Source organism: Galeopterus variegatus, unplaced genomic scaffold, assembly GCF_000696425.1.
Source record: "Galeopterus variegatus unplaced genomic scaffold, G_variegatus-3.0.2 Scaffold11048, whole genome shotgun sequence".
NCBI lineage: Eukaryota > Metazoa > Chordata > Mammalia > Dermoptera > Cynocephalidae > Galeopterus > Galeopterus variegatus.
Window position 1 is genome coordinate 1 of NW_007737159.1, and position 23,459 is coordinate 23,459.

Sequence of the window (23,459 nt, forward strand, 5' to 3'; positions counted from 1 at the left end):
GAAGGGAAGTTTCGGTAATGCACCACAATAATCAACCACATTGTATATTGACAAAATAAAACAAAATAAATAAAAAAAAGAAAGTAGTCATTTAATACTGCATTTTTATTGTATGCAACATACACTAGAACATTATTTGTTTTTATGTGAAATTTAAATGTAAGCAGGCCTACTGTATATTTTGTTTTTTCTAAATCTGACAATACTGAAATAAACACACTGGCCGTTGCATAGGAAATACTTTGAATACTTTGCCCCTTTACTTTCTGTTTCACTTAGATTTTTCTTTTAATTCAAATAGACTTCAGAAAAAATAGGTAGATTAGAGCCATTGTTATATATTACATATGTATGAGGGGTCTTCAAAAAGTTCATGGAAGGATTCCTGTTGTCTTTTAATTCAATTTTCCATGAACTTTTTGAAGTACCCTTATATATACACACAAATAACTGTGTATATATTATGTATATGTACACACACACACACACGACCCAGTAAGCACCCAATGTTATAGACTATGCAATACACAGACGCACAAAAAGCACCCAAAACATGAGCAGAATTGACTGTGTCGTTGATAAGGTCACTCTGTGAAATGTATCCTGTGGGTGGTCGTCCTGCCCTTCAGTTATTTCAAGTATGACGGGAGTGGGGTCTCCGGTCCCGTTTATAACTGGCGAGACTCACGCGGAACCGAAGCATGGGCGGAACTAGTTGCAGTGGCGGCTTATTTATACCACTACACACACCCCTTCACCTCAGCTGGAGGCGCGGTTCCTTTGCTTTGGGTGGTTTCACGGGGCGGGGTCTGAGAGCCAAGGCAACGGAGATCTTCCGAGGCTCCCGAGAGCGTCCTTTATTTTCGTGGCTGCAATAGTTCTAGTGTCCTGTTCTGCAGTACTGAGGGGGAGGCCTCAGGCTCTGGGGAGAAGTGTAGCAGTTCATCAAAAAGCCCCAAGTCGAGCACAGCCGCCCATTCCCCGCGGGGCCGCCGCTCTCGCTCACACTTTTGCTCTTGGTCTCGGGACCGGAATGGCCTCAGCCAAGGCTCCCCAAACCAGCCTTGCTCCTGCTTGTGGTCCCATTCTCGAGAGCCGCCCTCTGCGCTGCGGGGCGCCTCCTTGGTTTCCGCCGCCTCCTCTGCCTATTGCGGCAGCTGCTCGCGCTTCTCCCAGAGCTCCAGGCCCCGGCCTAGCCTCCTGGACAAGGAGAGGGAAGACAGCCTGCGGCGGAGGTGAGTGACAGGGCCGCATCTTCGCTCTGAGAGCCCACTTGCCTTCGCAGTATGCTTCATCTTTCATCCCGCTTCTGACCATTCTCATTTCGCTTCTTCTGCCTTCCTTGGGCCCATTTTCATCCTTTTCTTCAGTCTATCCAAGGAAGCCCCTTTCTTCGTCCCTTTCCTCCCTCACAGTCTCACTCATCCTTGGGCCCTTCGTAGAGTGCTCTGGTCTCGCTCCACCCTCTTCCATCTCTGATATGGCCAAGGCTCGCAGATCTACTTATAGCATTTATTTGCTTTGTGTTATCATTCGTGGACATGTTTTTCTTTTCCACTAGACTGAGCTCATGGGAAGGAGAAGCCCTGTTTTATTTATTACAGAATTTGCAGCGCCTACTACTTAGTAGGTGCTCAACCTTTGCGTGTTAGATGAATGAACAATTGGTTTGAGATGATAACAGTATATGTAAGTGGAAATTCCTTGTAGGGAGTTGAGAAGGGTTGAGATTGAAGGTTTAAATTAGAAAGGAGAAAAACTTTCTTCTGAGACAAGATAATTGGATGAATGTAGGAAAAGTGATGGGCTAAACTGCAGATGAGGCTACCTTGAGTGAGTGGTCTCAATCTTGACTGGGAAGAATAAAAGAAGGTGAGATCAATTTCCCTCTAATGAGAGTGAATATTGGAGTGGAAAAACAGATGGTTTGAGAAGGAAAATAGTTAAAATTGTTTCTGTGTAAGTATTCGTATGTAATGTTTATTGAATGTTTCAGGTACCACCACACGCACTATGTGTTAGAAAATAAGAAATTTAAAAACATTACAGACATTGAGGGTTGTGTTGAAATTCCTCCAGTTGGGTGATGACTTGATGATTCTTTTTCTTCTGGCAGTGGGAGGTCATAATGTATAGTGATGAGGAGGGCAGCCTCTAGATTCAGACTGCCTGAGTTTGAAACCCTGTTTTGCCACTTAATACCTGTGTGACCTTGGGGAAGTTACTTAATCTCTCCAAGCTTCATTTCTTCACCTGTAAAAAGGCGATAAAAATAGTACTGACGTTTTAAGAGTTATTGTAATAATTTAGTGACTTGAATGATAAACATTCCACAAGTGTTGGCTATTAGGGTTTCATGCCTAGGAGCATTAGCAGTAAAAAGAGTCTTGAGTCATGCTGAAGTTATACCTCTCACACCTCTGTGGGAGAGATGAGTGAAACTGCTGTACCTTTACTTTGAGGAGCCCTTCTTCCTTAGTAGTGGAAAGGTCCTCCTAGTCTGTGTCAATCAAAAAACAAACAACTTCTTATTTTAGAATCCTATCAAAATATATGAGAATAACTTGGACGAAATTTGCATTCGTACATGTAGAAGATAAGTAATTTATCTTAAGAGTCTAGATAAAACCAGGTAGCAGCAGGAACTGTTTTGTCTCTTATTCACCCTGTTGGTGAAGGAGGGATTTCTACCCTGATGTTATGGGGTGGCTAAACAGCACAGATGAGATCAACAGCTTATATACTCACAGCTAGGGGAGGGGAGTGGGGGAGGAGGACACAGCATGCCACGAAGGGTCACACAGTGTTTGCTGTTGGTAAGAGAGTGAACTGAGGGCTATAGGAGGCAGGTTTTATAGTATCAAGACATTGTGGGAACTCCTGGTTCCCCCTGGGAGGATGTGATTAGTTTGAGTAATTGGGCAGGCTGGCAGGGTACTTATCTGTTACCCAGGGATAATCTGGAACTGCACATCTGGTCCCTTTGATATGAAGGATTGTTTGGCTAGGGGACCTTATCTTCAGGTGTGGAGTGGGAAGGGGCATTTGCAGTTAGGCCACCATGAGCCCTCCTGGTTTCCCCAAATGTCAAGGCAGCTCACAATATTGAGCCTTAATGTTGTCTTACACCACAAAGACTGTCTTTAAAGTCTGGTAGGCATCCTTGGTCTCTATACTCATATATTCTAAGAACTGTGATTTGTATGCCTACTTTTAGATTGTCTGCTCTTAAAATGGCAGACACACTGATTCCAACTCTGCATAGTTATAATACCTTTCCTCCTAAATAAAGAAGCAAAAAAAAAATATTCAAACAACAAGACCAAATATATTTATTTTGTAAGGTTTTAAAAACAAAACAAAACAAATGGAGACATAAGCAGCCAAACTTTGGGGAACTGAAATGCTATTAGTTTTGGGTTTTTTTTTTTTTTTTTCCAGTTTATGAGTAACAGCACAAATTGAAACAGAAGAAATGATGAACATTATAATTAAAAAAAATTTAGTGCCCTTCAAAGAGCAGATAGGTAATGTACTCCTTTTCTATAAAGGAACTAAAAGGATCTAACATACCTAAGAACTAAAACATGTTGCTAGTTGATTTTAGCATGCTAATTGTTTTCTTTAAATTTTAATTCATGGGGTGCTAATTTCCTATTAAGAGAGGATTTAGTGTTAAAACAAATAACACATTTATATTATTTTGAATTATTTTTTTCTTAACTAACCCAATAGCATATTGCATGCTGGATAATACAAGGGTACTTTGAAATAATTCACGGAAAAGTTTGTATTATCTTTTAATTCTATTTTTCCAAGAACTTTTGAAGTACCCTCTAGTATTACAAAGGAATTTTAAAAAATGAATATACCAGTATGGTTTTGTTTAATTTTCGTATATTCAATACTATCTGAAAGCTTAATCTTTTTACTTATTTCTTTTTTAAAAATTTTAATTTATTTTTTTCATTGTACATGTTTATGCGGTACAGTTTCTTGTTTCAATAAATGCATGTATTGTGTAATGATCTAATCAGAATAGAGTATCTATCACCTAAATATTTATCATTTATTTGCGGTTATAGCATTCAAGATCCTCTTTTCTGGCAATACAATATTATTAGCTATTGTCACCCTAAGGCACCAGAACTTATTCTTCCTATCTAATTTTGTACCAGCTACCAACCTTTCCTTTGCCCACCTTACCCCCTCCCTTTCCCTGCCTCTGGTAACCACTATTCTACTCTCTATTTCTCTCTTTTAAATTTATTTTTCTTAATCGATTCATGGTAATTGTATATATTTATGGAGTACAATATGATATTTGGGTATATCCATACTGTGTGCAGTGGATCATATCAGGGTACTTAGTATATCCATCACCTCAAACATTTGTCACTTCTTTGTGTTAGGAACATTCAACATCATCTTGACTAGCTATTCAAAGAGACACAGCACATTGTTGTTAACTGTAGTCTCCTTATATTAGTACAGAACCCTAGATCCCATTCTTCCTCTGTCTCTAATATTTTGTATTCACTGGTCACCCTCTCTCCATCATCCCCTTCTCCAGTCTCTAGTAACCACTGTTCTACTCTCTATTTCTATGAAATCAACTTTTTTAGCTTCCACATATGAGTGAGAACATGTATTTCTCTCTCTGCCTGGCTTATTTCACTTAGCATAATTTCCTCCAAGCTCATCTACGTTGCTGCAAATGGCATCATTTAATTCTTCTTTATGGCTGAGTAATATTCCATTATGTATATATACTGCATTTTTTTTATCTAATCATCTATGGAAGGTCATTCCAGCTCTTGGCTATTGTGAATAGAGCTGCAATAAACATGGGAGCACAGGTGTCTCTTCAACTTGTTGATTTTCATTCTCTGGGTATATACCTAGTAGTGGGATTGCTGGATCATGTAGTAGCTCTATCTTCAGTTGTTTGGGAAATTTCCATACTATTTACTGTTTTCCATAGTGTCTATACTAATTTACAGTCCCCCCAACTGTATATAAGAGTTCCCCTTTCTCCACATCCTCACCAGCATTTGTTATTTTCTTTTTGACAATAGCCATTCTAACAGGGATGATATCTCGTTGTGGTTGTGATTTGCATTTTTCTTATGTTTAGCGATGTTGAGCATTTTTTCATTTGCTCATTGGCCATTTGTATGTCTTTTTTTGAAAAATGTCTATTCAGTTCCTTTGCCCATTTTTTATTTGGATTATTTGGGTTTTTTTACTATTAAATTGTTTGAGTTCTTTGTATATTCTGGATATCAATCCCCTGTCAGGTGCATAGTTTGCAGATATTTTCTGTCATTCTGTAGGTTGTCTCTTCACCCTGTTGATTGTTTCCTTTGCTGGGCAGAAGCTTTTTAGTTTGATATAATCCCATTTCTTAATTTTTGCTTTTGTTGCCTGTACTTCTGAAGTATTATTCATAAAGTCTTTGCCCAGACCTATGTCCTGAAGTGTTTCCCCCATGTTTTTCAAGAAGTTTTGTAGTTCCTTGTCTTACATTTAAGTCCTTAATCCATTTTGAGTTGATTTTGTTATATGGTGAGAGATAGGGTCTAGTTTCATTATTCTGCATATGGATCTCCAAATTTCCTAGCACCAGTTGTTGAAGAGATTGTCCTTTCCCCAATGTATGTTCTTGGCTCCATGTCAAAAATCAGTTGGCTGTAGGTACATGGATTTATTTCTGAATTCTCCATTCTGTTTCATTGGTCCATCTGTCTGTTTTTGTGCCGGTACCATGCTGTTTTGATTACTATCACTTTGTAGTATATTTTGAAGTCAGGGAGTGTGATACCCCTGCTTTGTTCTTTTTGCTCAGGATTTCCTTGGCTATTTGGGGTTTGTTGTTGTTCCATATAAATTTTTGAATTGTTTTTTATATTTCTGTGAAGTATGTCATTGGCAGTTTGATTGGGATTCCGTTGAATCTGTAGATCGCTTTGGGTAGTATGGTCATTTTTACAGTGTTGATTCTTCCAATTCATGAGCATAGGATGTCTTTCTGTTTTATTGTATCTTCTTTAATTTCTTTGGTTAGTGTCTTATAGTTTTCCTTCTAGAGCTCTTTGAACTTCCTTGCTCAAATTAATTCCTAGGTGTTTTGTTTATTTTTTGTAGCTATTGTAAATAGGGTTGTTTCTTGATTTCTTTTTCCACTAGTTTATTGTTGGTGTATAGAAATGCTACTGATTTTTGTTGTTGATTTTGTAGCCTGCTGCTTTACTGAGTGTGTTTATCAGGTCTGGGAGTTTTTTGGTAGAGTCTTTAGGTTTCTCTCTATATAAAATCATGTCATCTGCAAACAGGGACAATTTGACTTCTGCCTTTTCAATTTGTTGTTGTTGTTGTTGTTATTTGTTTTGTTTTGTTTTGTTTTTGTGGCTGGCAAGTTTAAGGATCTGAACCATGACAAGGCTGTGCTCTAGCCAGGTGAGCTAACTGGCCAGACTACCTTTTCAATTTGGATGTCCTTTATTTCTTTCTCTTGCCTAATTACTCTGGTTAGGACTTCCAGTACTATTTTGAATAAATGTGGTGAGAGTTGGCATGGCTGCCTTACACCCATCGAGCCCCAGGGACCTGCAGGACAGGCTACAGAGGGACCCCACCACCTCTCCGCTGCCCCAACAGTGTGGCTGCATGTGTCTGGGGAAGGGTGAGTGATGGCAAGTTGTGTCCATGCTTGGGCTTGGAGACTTTTCTATAAGGTGGTGACCTGGGAAGGGATGAGCTGGACAGGATGAGCTGACCCCTCAGGGTGGGCTTGGGGCTCTGAACAGAAGGGATGTGGAGACTGGACTGGTCCTTTTACAGTCGTTGTGGAATCTGTCTTCCCTGCCATTGCCTAAGATGACAAAAGCCCATCCTAAAATTCTGTGGCATCCACAGTGGTGTGCCTGTGGAGCTGCTTAATTGCTCCTGTCATAACAATGAGGAGCCTGTTCTGTTGCTTCAGAACGAAGACTGCCTTGGTCAGAAATCCTGAAAAAACTGGATGGATATTGTAAGTTTAAATGCAAGACAGATGGTACCCAGAAAGGGTGAGTGTTACACTGCATTCAGAAAGCCCTGATACAGAGCCAGGAGCTGAATGATGAGAAGATCTAGATTGTGAGTCATATGGTAGAGCTGGTTGAGAACTGGACCAGACAAGTGGACAGTCACGTGGAATTCTTTGAGTTACATCAAGAGATCAACGACACCAATGGCAAAAGTGTCATATCTGGCCAAGATAAGTCAAAGAATGAGACAATCACACAGGTAGAAAAGGTGAATAACAGGAGATCCCAACAATAGTGCAACAATGAGAATTGAGAGAACACATCTAATAGTCATAACCATGATGACATCACCTCAGGAATGCCCATAGAGAAGAAAGCAAAAACCTCGAAGGAAAAGAAATGCCCCTAGGCTAAAGCAGAGAGGGAAACTTCCCTATAGACTTTCCCATTGACCTAAAAGAGCCAACGTATTGTCTGTGCAATCAGGTTACCTATGGAGAAATGATAGGCTGTGACAACAATAAGTGCCTCATCGAGTGGTTCTGCTTCTCATGCATGGGACTCAACCCAACCTAAACCAAAGGGCAATTGTTACTGTCCCAAATGTCGAGGGGAAAATGAGAAAACTATGAACGAAGCACTAGAGAAATCCTAAAAAGGAGGGCTTATAGTAGGAAGTTTGTGGACATTCATTTAGTAGGGAGAAGAACAAAATAAACCAGTGTGTTTATTATATTCCCACCTTTGTTGAGGTGTAAGGACTGTAAAATGTATATTTTTGAAAAATGTTAGAAAAGGAGCTATTCCTTTTATAGGGATGGAAATCAACAAGTTGAAGGGACACCTGCACTTCCATGTTTATTGTGGCTCTATTCACAATAGTCAGAGTTTTGGAGCCAACCTAAATGTTCATCTACAGGTGATTGTATAAAGAAAATGTGTTATATATACAAAAATGCAATACTACTCAGCCATAAAGAAGAATGAAATTCTCCCATTTGCAGGTAACATGGATGAGCTTGGAGAAAATTATGTTAAGTGAAATAAGCCAGGCACAGAAAGAAAAATATCATATGTGTGATATGTGAAGTGGGGAAGAGTAATGAGAAATTATTCCTTAATGGGTACACAGTTTATGTTTATGATAACAAAAAAGTTTTGGAAATAGATAGAGGTAGCAGTTACACAGCATTGTGAAAGTAGTTAATTCCACATAATTGTGCATTTAAAAATGCTTAAAATGGCCATCCTTATGTTATATATGATTTACTGCAATTAAAAATAATAGCAGCCAAGATATTTTGAATGCTCACTGACTTTGTGCCAGGCAGCCTGCTAAGTGCTTTATGTTGATTATATTTATTATTGCCATTTAATCCACACAATAAGTGTAGGGTACGTCTTATAGATGAGGAAATGGAGGCACAGAGCAGGTTATAAGTATCTAACCCAAAGTGACAGTTGGAATTCAGTCCTAAGCAGTGGGACTCCACATTGGTTGTGTGTAGTTGTACAAGGCACGTGGCACCAGACCAAGTTGGGAGGTTGGTCTATATGGTGCGTGGCACCTAAGTAAGCCTTGCAGTGCCGCATCAGCCCAGAGGAAGGGCTCTTTTGGGCAATTCTCATGCCCAATTGGCACCTCTGTGCAGTTTTTAAAAGGTATGCGATAAAGTATCCCCTTCAGGCTGGCTGCCAATTGATGAAGGCACCCCATCTGGGGTAGTGCATCACAAAAACCCACCTTTTTATGCCCTGTCCTGGCCAATGATTAACTGGAGGGTCCCTCTTTTCAGGTTGACACAATACACAAAGGCTCCCCTTTCTCTGTTATCACCCGGGTTTCCTGGTCCCTGATGTCACTTTTCTTCCTTACTGCTAGAAGACTGAATTTTCTCAAAGCACAAACCTGAGCCTGTCAGTCCCCTACTTAAAATCCTTCAATAGCTCTCCATAGCCTTCAGGGTAAAGTTAAGACCCTGACTGATCCCTCTGTAACCACATATACCCTGTCGCTCTCTCTTGCACCGTCTTCTGTAGCCCGAGAACTACTTTCTTTCTCCTCAGTATTCCATGTTCTTTTTCTTGACTCTGTTACTTGTTACAGAGAGTCCTTCTTACAAACAATGCCAGTCTCTCCCTCCCTCCAGCTTGGCTACTCATCACAACAGTGGGCATGCATTGCTTTTGTAATCAACTGATTTTAAAAAGAACTAGCTTAAGAGTCATCTTTTCCTGGTCAATCTTTCCTCAGCCACCCTCCCCAAATCAGTCTGATTTTGAGCACTCCATCCTCAGAGCATCCTATGCTTCCCCCTGTCACTCCAGATCATATTTATCTCTACCTGTTTCTTCCATTAGACTGAGTTCCTAGAAGGCATTGCCCTCATCTGCCATGCACACATAGGTTTTTTTTCTTTTTGTTATGAAAATTTTCAAATATTCAGGAAAATAAAGGGAATAGTATAATTAATACCATATACTTATCACTTGGGTTTAATACTTGTTAGCATTTTGACATATTTGCTTCAAATATAATATGGGTTTTTTGCTGAGGTATTCAAAGTAGATTACAAATATCATCATGCTTCAATGTTAAATATTTCTTATGCATCTCTTTAAAAAAGGACATTTTCCTACTTAACCACAATATCATTAGCTTGCCAAATACATTCATATTACCCTATATCATCTACTACCTAGTGTGACTTTAATTTCTATGTCCCCAGTACCTAGCACAGTTCTTGACAAGTAGCAATAAATGTTTGAATGAATGAATTTCTCTGTAACAACAAATGGGACAGCAAAAGCTTATCTATTTACTCAAAGGTATTGAGGTTTTAGAGGTATTTTTCTTTCAATAATAATCTGTCTTAATTCACAGATGAAGATACTAAAAGGAGAGCAAAGAAAGCCAAGAAAAAGGAAAAGAAGAAACCCAGATGTCCAGGTTTTTCTCCTTTAATTTTTATTATGGAAAAGGTCAAATGTACATAAAAGCACAGAGAATAATGTAATGATCCCGCATGTACACAGCACCAGCTTGAACAGTTATCAACTTGTGGGAAGTTGCCACTGCCCGTCAGTTATTTTGGATTCAATCCCAGGTGTCATTTCATTTATAAACAATTCAGCATGTGTTTCTAAAAGACAGACATTCTTTAAAAAAAAAAATATAACTACAATACTATTATTACACCTAAAAAATTAACAGTAATTCCTAAGTTCTCATCACATTCCATTTTTTATTTTTGTTGTTTTCTAGCCTGACAATTTCACATGAGGAAGACAGCAAGCCGAGGTCTGACTTCTCTTCTTTTTTAAAAAAATTTTTAAAAATTGCCTTTATTACAAATTTAAAAGTCTCCCCTCCCACAGAGTTCATGAACATGTACAGCAGAGCAAATGCATTTTAAAAAGACGGGATTAAAAAGGCAGAATATACTATCCATATGCGTTAGTCCGACTTCTAAGAGGTAGGGCAATCCTCAGGTAGTCAGAGTACCAAAGTTAGTAAGGTTGTCTTAACCACCAGCATTTATAGCTCAATTTCTTCACTTAAGACCAAGGTATAAAATTTTTGTAGTCCAACAAGGGACAAACTACACTGTTCCCAAATGACACTTCTTGATGGGACCCCAAATTTTCCACTTGATGTTGAGTTTTCCTTTTCCACTGGCCCTTGGGGTGTTCCCCCAAATGCACTGCTATGATTTTCTATCTTTTTTTTGTGCAAAGGTGAATGGAAAGTTTCTGTGAACAGCACATGGCACTGGGGTATGACCTCCGATATTCAAAAACACTGGTTCGTATGTATTTGAACTTTCAGTGAGAATGCTCCATGGGTGCTCATATTTCCTGATGCCATACAAAGTAAGTATAAATGAACTCAAAGAAACTAGGCAGCGCTCTGTTTATAGGACAGCCAGTTCCTACATATAGTCATAAATCTGGGGGAGCAGCTTAGCCACATAAAGTGCTTGTCTAATTTGGACCCAGAGCCAGAATTCAGTACAGGTTGCAGACAAATCATCAAGACTATGAATCATCACAAACAGCATGAGGAGCCCTCGTAGCACGCCAGAGATCATTGCTTCAGATCTCAATCTAGTGTATCACAGGAAACAGGAAATCAAATCCTGCTTCTTTTTAATGATAGATTAATCTTGAATATCAGTCAAGGGACTATCTCCTTCCTCTTGCTTCCAGCAGCTCTAAACCAAAATGTTCCCTTTTGGTGTTTAATCATCAGGAGCCAGGGTCTTCTAAAGGAGGTTGAATGAGACAAAACACATCTGAATTCATGATAGTCAGCTTTTCAGCTGGGGAAGTTGTAAGAATATGTCTCCTGGGGTGAGGATGGGAGAGAAAAGGGAGAAGAGCCTCACTCTGGCCTTGATGAAGTCTCTTCTTGTGTTTTCTTTGAAGGAGCAGGACCTTTAGACCAGAAGGATTCCTATTTCACCATGTCGTCCACAAAAAGGGAGGGTGGTGAACAGAATTTGGAACATTCCAGATGGATGTTTGGCTGCCACCTTCCATAAAGTCCTGTGAGTAGCTTCTTAGGACAATTCTCTTGGACTCCAGGGTTATACCTGAGCTCCTTAGCATAAATGGAGATGGCCTTGCCTTGAAACACACTGTTCTCTTACTAGGGACTTGCCCCACCCCATTCTACACTTGTGTGTATCTGAGATGTGCAGGGCTTATTAATGGTGACTCGGGCATATCACCTTATGAAATGAGGCTTCCTTACAATTCTTTTTGAGTAGGTTTTCCTTACTAATTCTCATCCACACCCCATTTGGCATACAAAACAAATATACAGAGAATTCACATCTTTGTTGAAAATATAAAATGTACCTTACAAAAGATAATACACTGACTTTTTTTGTTTGTTTATTCAATTCATTTAACAGATATTCGATGAATTCCTCTTGATGATGTGCTATGTAGAATTTGAATCCGGTGCAAAACACTTTGAAAAATCTCATAAAAAACGGACCTTAAAAAATGGGGCTACATCAGTAGAGTGTGGTGCTGATAACACCAAAGTCAAGGGTTCAGATCTCGACACCAGCCAGATGTTGGAAAAAAAAAAGAAAAAGAAAAAAGAAAATGTGGCTACAAAATGAACGCTAATGATAGGGGCTCATGCCAGGCCAAGCAAAACCAGGCCAAAGGAAGGCACAGACAGAGGAGGCAGGGGCAACCTGGGTATTCTGGGCTTCAGTGGCACCAGAAGAATCCAGCTCCAATGGGGATCCAGAACAAGGATGGCATTCTAAGGCTCATTTAAGATTATGACAACAGGGTGGACCATGGCAGTGGGTGGCATATTTCTGAAAACTGAAGTCTCTGACATCTCCTGCCTTGGTCCTTCTATTGCTAAACCAAACCTTCAGAGAGGGGAAAAAGATTGGTTTAGTATATTGACCAGTTAATTTCTTAATAGAAAAACAACATGCAAACCTATATGGTATTGAAATTTTAAATCACAGTGGGAGAAGCTATTTCCTTATACCTAAAATATCTTAGAAAAGTTAACACTGCATTCACTCCCTTCAGCTCCCTGTTCTAGTCCATTGTTGAGCATGAAGTATTTGCTGAGCTTGGACTAGGCTTATGGTTTTGTTTTTATCCTCCCATTTTAATATTCTTTCATTTTTTTCCAGGTCTTGGATGTGAGTGTAGCTAATGAATGGCACTGTGTTCTTGCTGCTAAAGCCATGCCTGGTAACAGGATAAAGAAATGTTAGTGTCCTGATAGCTGATGATCAGCTGTCCAGCCTTTCCACCCCCTCCTTACTAGAGGTAGTGTCCCCATCGTCATGGGAGAAGCTGATTATTATAAAAAAAATGGACCCCTTTTAAAGTCATAGTGAGGGAAACAGCTCTGTGTTATAATAAGAAATATTTTTGGTCTTTTTCCCTGGTTCCTGTCACAGTACTCCTAAAACCCTTGAAAATTTCCTGAGTAATAGGAATGTCTTTTGTTATTCATAATGAGCCCCTTTTGATCACATCTGAGTTTATGCTAATAAGGTGACTTAGAGTTGGGGCCTCTACATAGCCCAGGATGGGTGGGGCTGGTTACCTGAGAGACCAAGTGATTAGAGGATTAGAGCAAGGTTGGAACTTTCAGTCCCACCCACCCACCTCCAGGAAAGGTGAGGGGGGCAGGGCTAGAGGTTAAGCACTATAAAAACTCCTCAGCAAGGTTTGATGAGCTTCTGGATTGCTGAACACGTGGAGGTACCTGGAAGGTGTATGCCTGGAGAGGGCATGGAAGCTCTCTGCCCCTTCTCATACGCCTTGCCCTATGCATCTCTTCCTCCTGGATGTCCATCTGTAGCCTTTGTAATTTTCTTTATACTAAACTTGTAAATGTAAGTAAGTATTTCTCTGAGTCTTGTGAGCTGCTCTAGAAAATTAATTGAACCTGAGGAGGGGGTCATGGGAACTCTGATTTATAGCCAGTTGGTCAGAAGTATAGGTGACAATCTATTACTTGTGACTAGCATCTGAAGTAGGGGGTGGTCTTGTGGGACTGAGTCCTTAACCTGTGGGATCTGACACTATCTCCAGGTAGTAGTGTAAGAATTGAGTTAAATTATAGGACACCCAATTGGTCAGTGTCTGCTAGAGAATCTGGCATCAAAAGTGTTTTGTGTTGAGTATTAAATCAACTGTGTGTGAGAGTAGAGGGAAAACAGTTTTTTTTTCCCTTTAGAAGCCCCCTGTTTGGAAAGCCCATCTTTAGTCTAAATTAACTAGTCAATAGGAGCACATTGGATTTTTAGACAGACAGTTTCCTTCAAGCATGATTAAGGGGTAATTCTTTTTTTGTGTGTTGTTGTTTGTATTGGCAGCTGGCTGGTATGGGGATTCAAACCCTTGAGCTTGGTGTTATAAAATCACACTCTAACCAAATGAGCTAACCAGCCAGACTAGTAATTTGTTTTCTGAAGTCTTTTGAGAATTTAAAAAGATTGTACGGCTAGGGAGGCCTGATCATGGGTCCAAGGAGGTTTATGGCTTGTTTTACTGGGACACAAGAGTTGCTGAAGCCCTGGACACTGCCTTGCTATTTTAGCTTTTAAAACTAAGGAAAGTTTAGTCTAACTAGGTTCAAAATCATTAAAACTCAAAGTTTCTGCCCAGCCAATAGTTTGAAAGGGAAGAGACATAACCATTCTCAATTCTCCATGTTCCAATCTGCCACCACCCTCCAAACCTTCCTGGGTTCAGGACCCTGTTCTAGCTACAGGTTCAGGATTCTGGATAGAGGCTGATGTTGTCCAGATTGGTGGGACACTATATGCCCTGTCAGTCCCACTCCTCAACTAGGAGATACTATTCCCATCACCAGTTCCTAAGGCAGGGAAGTGAAACTAGGCATTTTAGTACAAAGTCAACAATGGGGTGGGGTCACAAAAAAGGCTTTTCCCTAAATGCCTGGCAACTATTAAAAAACAACAAAACAACCCTGTCAATGAGGCTTCACTCATCATCCACTCGGCATCCTAGTTAATGGGGTTTACATTGTAGTTAATCCTTTCCGAAGTCCCAAACTGCAAATTGAGACACTATGGACCTCCTCTCCCTACCTGACTCCTTGTTTTCACTCTCCAGTTTTAAGATTTAGGATCCTTCCTCTGCATGAATATATATTTTAAAGAATGCCAGTGTAATAGAGCTCATTTGGGGGGAATTCATATGTACCAGTAGCCAAACCTTCCTAAACAGCCACAATACAATAGGCTAACTGTTGTATGGGCCAATATTAGGCTCCTATTCCCAATACTGGTTACATAAAATAGGTCTATTTTATATGCAAAAAAGAGAAAAGGGGAAAGCATCTATTACGAATTTCTTGGAGGAAATTCATGCTGTAGAATTTGGAAATTGATGAGGACATTTTTCTCTTATTTGTTTCATGTGGCTCCTTTTCCTTTCAGAACTTAATTAAGAGACCACTGTGTAAACTCAGGAAAAGCAACTCACCAAACTTTTTTTTTTTTTTAAAAAAGATGACTGGTAAGGGCCGGCCCGGTGGCGTACTGCTACAGTGCGCCGCTTGAGAGCGCAGTGGCGCTCCCGCCGAGGGTTCGGATCCCACATACAGACCGGTTCCCGCTTACTGGCTGAGCGAGGTGTGGGAGCAACACCGAGGGTTGCGATCCCGTTGCCGGTCCCGGTCCGGTATGGGCACGACACTGAGGGTTGCGATCCGTTGCCGGACACGAAAAAAAGACAAAAAGAAAAAAAAAAAAAGATGACCGGTAAGGGAATCTTAACCCTTGGCTTGGTGTTGTCAGCACCACGTTCAACCCTTGAGCTAACGGCCATCCCTATATAGGATCCAAACCCGTAGCCTTGGTGTTATCAGCACCATGCTCTCCCTAGTGAGCCACGGGCCGGCCCTTCACCAAACTTTAAGTCTTTCTTTTCCCCTGAGCTTGCCATGTCTCCTGAGACAGTGGAGGTTTCATCCTTCCAACATGAGGCTAGGCCTGACTGTGAGCCCTGCCTGTGGCATTAGGATGCCAGCACTCAGTGGCCTGCTTTGTTGGGCTGCTTTTCTGGACACCCCACCAGCAGATCTGCAGAGCATTTCTATCACAGCACTGACACAGTCATTCTGCAGCAAAGCTAATATCATCCTGATTTTTTTTCCTGGCCAGTAGTTGATACAACTTATGGTTTTCTGTGGTATCAAGTAGTCACCTTTTGACCTCATGACCTTGCAAATAACTCATCACTGCTTGATGAAATGAAAAAGTATTTCAAATTAACATAGGTACAAATCTACCCTAAATGGACAGCTACCCTACCACCACCAAATTCCACAAAACCCACCTCTTCATAATTGTACCACCAAAAGGGAAAAAAAAAAAAATCCTTAGATATTAGAAATGCCTTAAGAGAATATTCACTTACGCATTTGGTAGTTTGATGATGTTGAATTTGTGTGGTACCTGCAAGGCATATTTTGACTATATAGAATTCTCTAATATTTTCATTCTTAGGGCAATGAAATTTTATTCATAATTGTTCTTTTTCATTTTATTTTTTAGACAAATCTAAGGATGCCACTTCCTACATTGCTCTACCAAATGCTTAGGAACAACAACAGGAGAACTTGGCCTTTTAAGCTCTCTCCCCACCTTCAGTTTCATCATAACTAAACATACGAGTGTGCTTAATAAGCTCACAGAAAGATTCATATTATCTTTTAATTTATTTTCCAGAACTTTTTAAAGTACCCCCATACATTAGTGTGTTCTGGGAGTGAATTACTTCCTCATACCGTAAGTGCCTAAATATTTACAAAATTATTTATTTTAGCTCATAGGATATGCTTGGTTTCAAATATTTCACATACTTTAGTACAGCTAAACCCTTTTATAACCAGCTCCTCGGTGCATTAATGCGAATACTTCCAGGTCAGATTGAGTCCCAAAATGATTATACACGGAAGACAATAATTTTCCTTCCTTAGAGTTAACGTCCTCGGTATTTATTTATCCCATTTCAACTCCTTAAAGCCTCCACAGTTCAAAATTTATTTTCCAATCATGAAAAAGGCAATAACACACCACCGTCCTCTGGAATTTTGTCCACCAGTTCCCATGTCAATGTCTCCTAGTTGCTCCAGTTCCTAACGTATTCCCTCTTCATCCTCTCCTCCTGCTTCTGTCACTGAGATCATGGGAGGCCTCACATCTGGAAAGAAGGAAAGGCAGAGATCAGGGTGTTGTAGCCTAGGGTGCATGGGGCAGAAAGATGAAGGACCACGACTTGAGAGCAGTGGCTGTCGCGTGGCATCCTGTAACTGATCTTTGCCAGAGAAAGCTCGTTTCCCAGGATTCACCAAAGCACCTGTCCCAGTCCAGGCAGCGACCAGGCAGTTCTTCCCAGTCTTCATTGACTCTGAGGCTGTGATAGCCAGTATCATTGCAGCTGCATGTCCAGGGTGCTGTTGATGAAACTGCACCTCCGCAGACTCTGCACTGGTATCCACCCGGATACCCTTCCTGGTCGAGGTTAGAACTGGGGACACTCGCCGGGTTGGATCTTCTTTCTGGAGCCTGGTTACGGTTGCACTGTGTTTACTGCAGGTCCATAGCACACATGCTGCAGGTTAGGTTCCTGCCATTGGTGTTCTTGCTACCTCCGGTTGGATTGGTTGGACCTGCTGGAGTGCGCAGACGATCAGGGCTTAGCCATAAAATACCAGAAGTGTGTGCGAGAAGGGTGCTGGCAGGGTGCGTGCGTGTGTGCTGAATAGGAGCTCCAATTTGCAGCTTAGCAGACCACTCCCGATTCGGGCGGGGTGACTGCCCTGAGGAAGGGGCTGTGCAAGCCAATTCGGTGCAGGGAGGGGGCGGAGGAGTGAGACCTCACATTAGACCCCGGAGCCCTTGGAGAAATGTTTGTGGAACCTCTTTCCACCCAGCCCTCAATGCACGGCAGCAGGCACAAGGCTTGGTGCCCTTTGGTTCCCCGGAGCGAAAGACAAAGAGACAAGGCCGGACGGAGAATGCTGCTTGGCCCCACCAGCTGGGCACACTGATGCGAAGGTAGTCCACTCTGTCATACGGTCTCTGATCACAGCTCTTCTGTATGAGAAGTTGGTGACTAATGGATGGGATTCTCTGGTTCTGTTCCGTTCTCCCAAAGTCTGGGCTTGTGATTCAGATGAAATAATTAGCTGGGAGGCTACTTGCCCTGTTTTTTTGCAACAACACTGAAAGCAGAGCTCTCTAGGCTCCCTAGGGCACCTGGTAGCAGGTGCCTGGGCCAAATTTTGCCGAGCAGTGCAAATGCTCCCATGCACTGCTACAAGAAACTCCACATGCCTCTTGAGAAAGTCCAAGCACTCAAGATTTTCAGTAATGAACCTACATCAGAGTGTAAATGTAAAATCTTGTCCAGTACATTCAAAATGTTTACGGTACAATGGGCTCTTCATTCGACTTTGGACACGATATGGAGCATGCAACCTCTTCTGGACTCTGCTCTGCACCTCTGGCTGTAGGCACTCTAGGAAAGCACACATTTGCCCTTATTAGGGCCTGTGTTGTAAACCAGGTGAATTTCCTGTTTTCCTCACTGCTGCCTCTTCTCTCTGTCTGTGTCTCTCTATCTCAAAACTATCTTCTTGAATTCTTGTTCCTCACTGAGGAGTGTCAATAAGAGCCAGGCTAGGTTGAGGGCTCTGTTTCTTCAAGAAGTGTTTTGCAGGTGTCCTGGGATGTGTTAATCTCTGCATATGGAAAATAGCTCCTAACTATGGGTCTAATGCTTGACACTGTACATGATTTATTCTTACCTGCACAACCACCATTGTCATTATTCCCATTTTAAAAGAAATTAAGTCAGGGTGGAACGACTCCACTTTGCTCATAGACAAGTCATTTCCCACTTTTTCGAATGATGAATGAAGTGGTTCCACTCACTGGACTTAGGTCGTGGCTCCTCTTCCATTAGCAAGTTGGAGTAGAAAAGTAAGGGCAGTTAGACAGAGGCTGAGCCCCTGTGTCAGCAAACCTGCCTTTGGGAAGAAAAAGAAATTTGATTAAACTGCCTCTTAGGTGCCTTTATCATGGAGGACATTAATCATTTTTTCTTTGTCATTAATTAACAGTGCCTGGCACAGCAAGTGCTTGATTCATGTGAGCCATTGCTATTATATGCATTGTTACTCCCATGTTATTGATGAAAACCTTCTCTAACTCAGACTCTTGTCCATGTCATTCAGTTAGGAGTGAGATCTGAGCCTGGATAAGGAGAATGGTTAGGCAATCAGTACAGGAGATAGCTCAAGCAAAAAAGGCTTGAGCCAAGGCCCTGGGCCAGGAGCATGCAAATATGTCCAAGAAATGGAGGAATGTCCAGGGATCCACAGACTGTGTGTGTAATAGTAGGACATAAGGTCGAAAGGGAAGAAATTGAGATGTGGTCATGCTGTACAAAACCGGAAGATATTTATTCTTTATGTCAGGGGGAACCAGGAGGTATTTTGAGAAAATAAGTTACATAATCCCATTCATGTTTTGGAAAGATAACACAGGCTGCAAGAAATAGGGAAGGAGTGAGGTAGAAGCTAAAGTTAGGAATCAAGTAGGAGTTTGCCATGATAGTACAATACAAGTACTGAATGATGATGACTGGGCAATGGGATATTAGGAATATTAGAAACATGAAATAGTGGGAGGCCTGTGAATATAAGAGAAAAATGGAGGAGAATAGCTTGAAGCCACTGGGAAGCTGGACAGGAGATTGCAAAGATATTCTGCTGATTTTATAGGATAATCTATGCTTTGAGCATTTTCCGAAGGGAAAAGAACCAGAGGTGGCTTTATTTATCAAAAAACAGTTGATTTTTACTAAAGAACCTTCAATAAAAAGCTATGCTCTTTTTGTTTTTGTTTTGACTGACATTAACTTATACAACCAGAACATGGTAAGTAGCTCAATAGCCACATAAATTAAAATTATTATTTTTTCCCTGGAAAATTTAAGTTATGGAAAAGGAAATATTAACTTGGCTACTTAAGTTTTGCACCTTCTATTACTCTTTTAAAGAGTAATAGAAAACTATGGGTGTTATTTTGAAGAGCTAATGTTCTTCAGGGGTTGTGGTAATAATAATAATACTAGTAATAATCATCATCACTAATATTGATTTAGGATTTGATATGTGCTACGCCCTAACTAGTCATTTTACATGTATTATCTTATTTAATTCTTTCAACACCCCTAGCCAATCAGTAATATTATTACTTCCACTTAAAGATGAGAAAATTGGAGCCCAGAAAGTCTGTGACCTGTGTAAAGATGCACAGTAAGTTCCATAGACAAAATTCAAACTCAGTCTACACCATTGCATTACGTTCCTACAAAAATTCACACTGATAGGTAGGTAGACACCACTTCAGTAAAAGATGTATGAACAGGAATATTTAATGCAGTGTCTTTAATAAGAGTTTAATATTTGAAAAAGCTCATTTGTCTATCAATAAGGGACTGATTAAACTGATGACGGTATATCCATTCACTGGAATAATTATGCATCTGTTTGGAATTATATTTCAAAGATGGATAGTGTAATCCAATTTTAGGAATTATAACATTTTCTAACTAGTATTCATATATATAAATAAGTGTGGGATTTTTTTTTCAGTTTTGGAAAGTTATACAGCAAAAATACTAGCAATGATCATCTAGAAGTATAGGACTGTAGGTAATTTATGCCATTAACTTCTCCCAATTTCTCTTATAATAATTACGTAATAAAGAATAGAATAAAATCCTTAAAAGTCACACCACTATCCTTTCAGTGAGAAAAACTGCTTCCCTCTTGAACTGCAGACTGGAAATCAGCCCTGACTGCACTCAAGTACTCTGGGCTTCCCATTTCACATATATAATAATAATGTGGTTTGATTTCAAAGGTTCTTTCCAGCTCTAACATTCTTTGACTTAATGAATCTCATTCTTAGCAAAGTTCTCCTAAAAAAAGAACAAATGGTGTGTGGGGATTTAAATGTTGATACATGGTCTCTTTATACTTTGTTTTATTTGTCCTATGAAGTTGTTTCCATTATTCCTTCCCATCAATCTTTTAAGAAAAGAAAGTTTGGGCCGGCCCGGTGGCGCACTGCTACACCGAGGGTTGTGATCCTGTTGCCGGTCCCGGTCCGGTATGGGCGCGACACTGAGGGTTGCGATCCGTTGCCGGACACGAAAAAAGACAAAAAAAAAAAAGAAAGTTAATGCATTTCACTAGAAATGTGTCAAATCACTCTGAAAAAGTAAGTGCCTGTAGGGAAAATATAGGAAAATGATCAGGGTCCCTCAGATGTTCAAAATCTTGCCAAGCATTTCCTGTAAATATCTGCGTGTGCCCAGGTGTTCCTTGGTTATTATCTAATGTAATTTTGTATGGGCACCTAGGTGTCCTGGGTTATGGACCTAAGTATAAAGGACTAATGGCTCTGATACATGGCACTTCTCAGGACAGTCCAGGAGGCCACTAGGGCGGCTGCTCCTAGCTCTGAATAAAGCCTATTAATTTTTTTACCCACGGCTCCCAGGATCTTTTCCTATTACCTAGCTCATGGACCTGTGTGTGAAGGGTTTGTGACCCAGTCTGTACAACGGGCTTGAGGGGTCTGTGAGCCCTAGCTCTAGCTTGACAATTGGTGTGGTCGGCAACTGGATTCTGAGCAGGTACGAGCCAATAGTCCCTTGGGAGGAGGAGGAAATGTGGCTACTCTTGAGTATGTGGTACCCGGCGGCCACTTTCCTGTTGACTGGGATCTGGTTGCTGCTCACTATACTTCGAGTCAGCATAGATCAGGCACTTCATGAAGCAGTGTAGCTTTGAGATTTGCAGCAGAAAGCCCCTTGGAAGGGGGAGGAAATGTGACTATCCTTGAGTATGTGGTGCCTGGTGGCCACTTTCCTTCTGACCAGAGTCTGGCTACTGCTCAGTATACTGCAAACCAATCGAGATTTGCAACAGAAAGCAGATTTGTTGGAAGCATGGATACTTGTCCTGGAGGATGACATGCAGTGATGGGTCATCCTTGCTTCTCACACCAGGGAAGATGACAAACCCGGTGGTGAGTAGGGAGAGACTGCATCTCCAGGCATGACCTGTTGTGCATCAGAAAATGAAGCACGAGCAGTCTATGGGACCAGATGGACAACCAATGGGCAATCCACTGGTGACCCAATTCATTACCTATGTCCCATATACCCAGGTCGAATTAATTGACTAGAGGAGACAGTTCCGGCAGAAACAGGGAGAGCCCCTGGCTACCTGACTGCTGCAGTTATGGGACCTAGGGGTAGATAGTGTGATATGTTCTGGTGAGGAGTTGGAAAAGTTGGCCTCCATTCCCATGCACCTGTTCCTGAGGCAGCACCTACAGAACAGCTGCAGATATGCACAAGGGCTGGGTAATCACTCCTTAATGGACTGGGTGAATGCAGCTGCCTGAATTGTGTGGGTGAACACTGGAGAACTGCCCAGAATTGTGAGTAAATGGCAAACATATGCTGAGTTGGTTTAAATAATTCAGGAGCTGGGGATGCAGCAGTCCATGTTGAACTTAAACACCTGTGGCTTGGACGATGAATATTTTACAGTTAGTATGAGAGACATAGTGCTGCAAAATGCCCCGTCAGTGTCCTTTGGGTCACTGATGGCCATACTGGCCCCATACGTTGGTCATCCTATACATGAAGTAACAACCATGATAGCCAGTCTGGGTGAAATGGAGGAGAGGAGACAAGCAAAAGGGGTCCAAAAGAGAGCTAAGACCAAACCCCCAAGAAATGCTCAGGATTTTATCCTGAGGGGACCAAGCAAGACCAGCCATAAGCAGATGTGGCTTGACTTGCCTGTGGCAGGGGTTTATAGCAAGAAAATTCACCAGCAACCAAATGTAGTCCTGTCTGCCTTGTGGCAATAATTGTGCCCTGAACAGCGTTTCACTAAATGTCTGGAAAGAGGTGGTGAGGTATGCCCAGTGGATTTAAAGGATTTTTTGGTTGCTCCCATGGAGGCAGATGAACTGTTCCATTTTGCTTATGGAGCAGGCCAAGGTGCTCATCTTTTGGAGCAGGCAAGGACTGGAGGCCTCACACTGGACTGGCAATACATTGGTCAAGGACAAATGTGCAGCATGTATTGGCATTGATGGATGCTGGTGCAGAATGTAGCCTGATATATGGCAATCCAGATAAGTTTCCAGGGGCCACAGTTTGTGCAGATGGCTATGGAGGACATACTATTGAAGTCAAATCTGTGTCATTGCCATTGGGCATAGGGTGATTGCCCCATCGGGTATATACTGTATATACATCCCCAGTAGCTGAATATGTCTTGGGTATGGATGTACTTTATGGCTTGCACCTGCAAATAACAAGTGGAGAGTTTCAACTGCAAATATGGGCAGTAAATCCTGTGTTACAGGGATATGCTAAACATGCCCCACAGGTGTCACCCACACCAAGCCGTGTAGTTAATGAGAAGCAGTATCACCTACTGGGAGGACGTGCAGAGATAGGTGCCACTATATTGGAGTTAGAGAAAGTTGGCATTATTCATCCAGCAGGTATTCCATTTAAGAGCTCTGGGATGGCCAATGAAAAAACCTGATGGTATCTGGAGGATGACTGTAGATTATCGAGAACTAAACAAAGTAGTGCCTCCTTTGCATGCAGCCATGCCTTCAGTTCACGATTTGATGGATGACTCAGGTAGGAACTTATTATGTATTGAACCTTGCAAATGCTTTTTTCACTATTCCAATCTCAGCTGATAGCCAAGAGCAGTTTGCCTTCACCTGGGAAGGGAGGCAGTGGACTTTTAAGTATTGCCCCAAGGCTATCTGCATAGCCCAACCG

The 23,459-nt window shown here is 41.3% G+C and overlaps 1 pseudogene; it reads left to right on the plus strand.

The window, feature by feature from the left end:
- The first annotated feature begins 6,576 nt into the window (after nucleotides 1-6,576).
- LOC103610382 lies at nucleotides 6,577-7,748 on the plus strand (annotated as a pseudogene).
- Nucleotides 7,749-23,459: the final 15,711 nt, after the last annotated feature.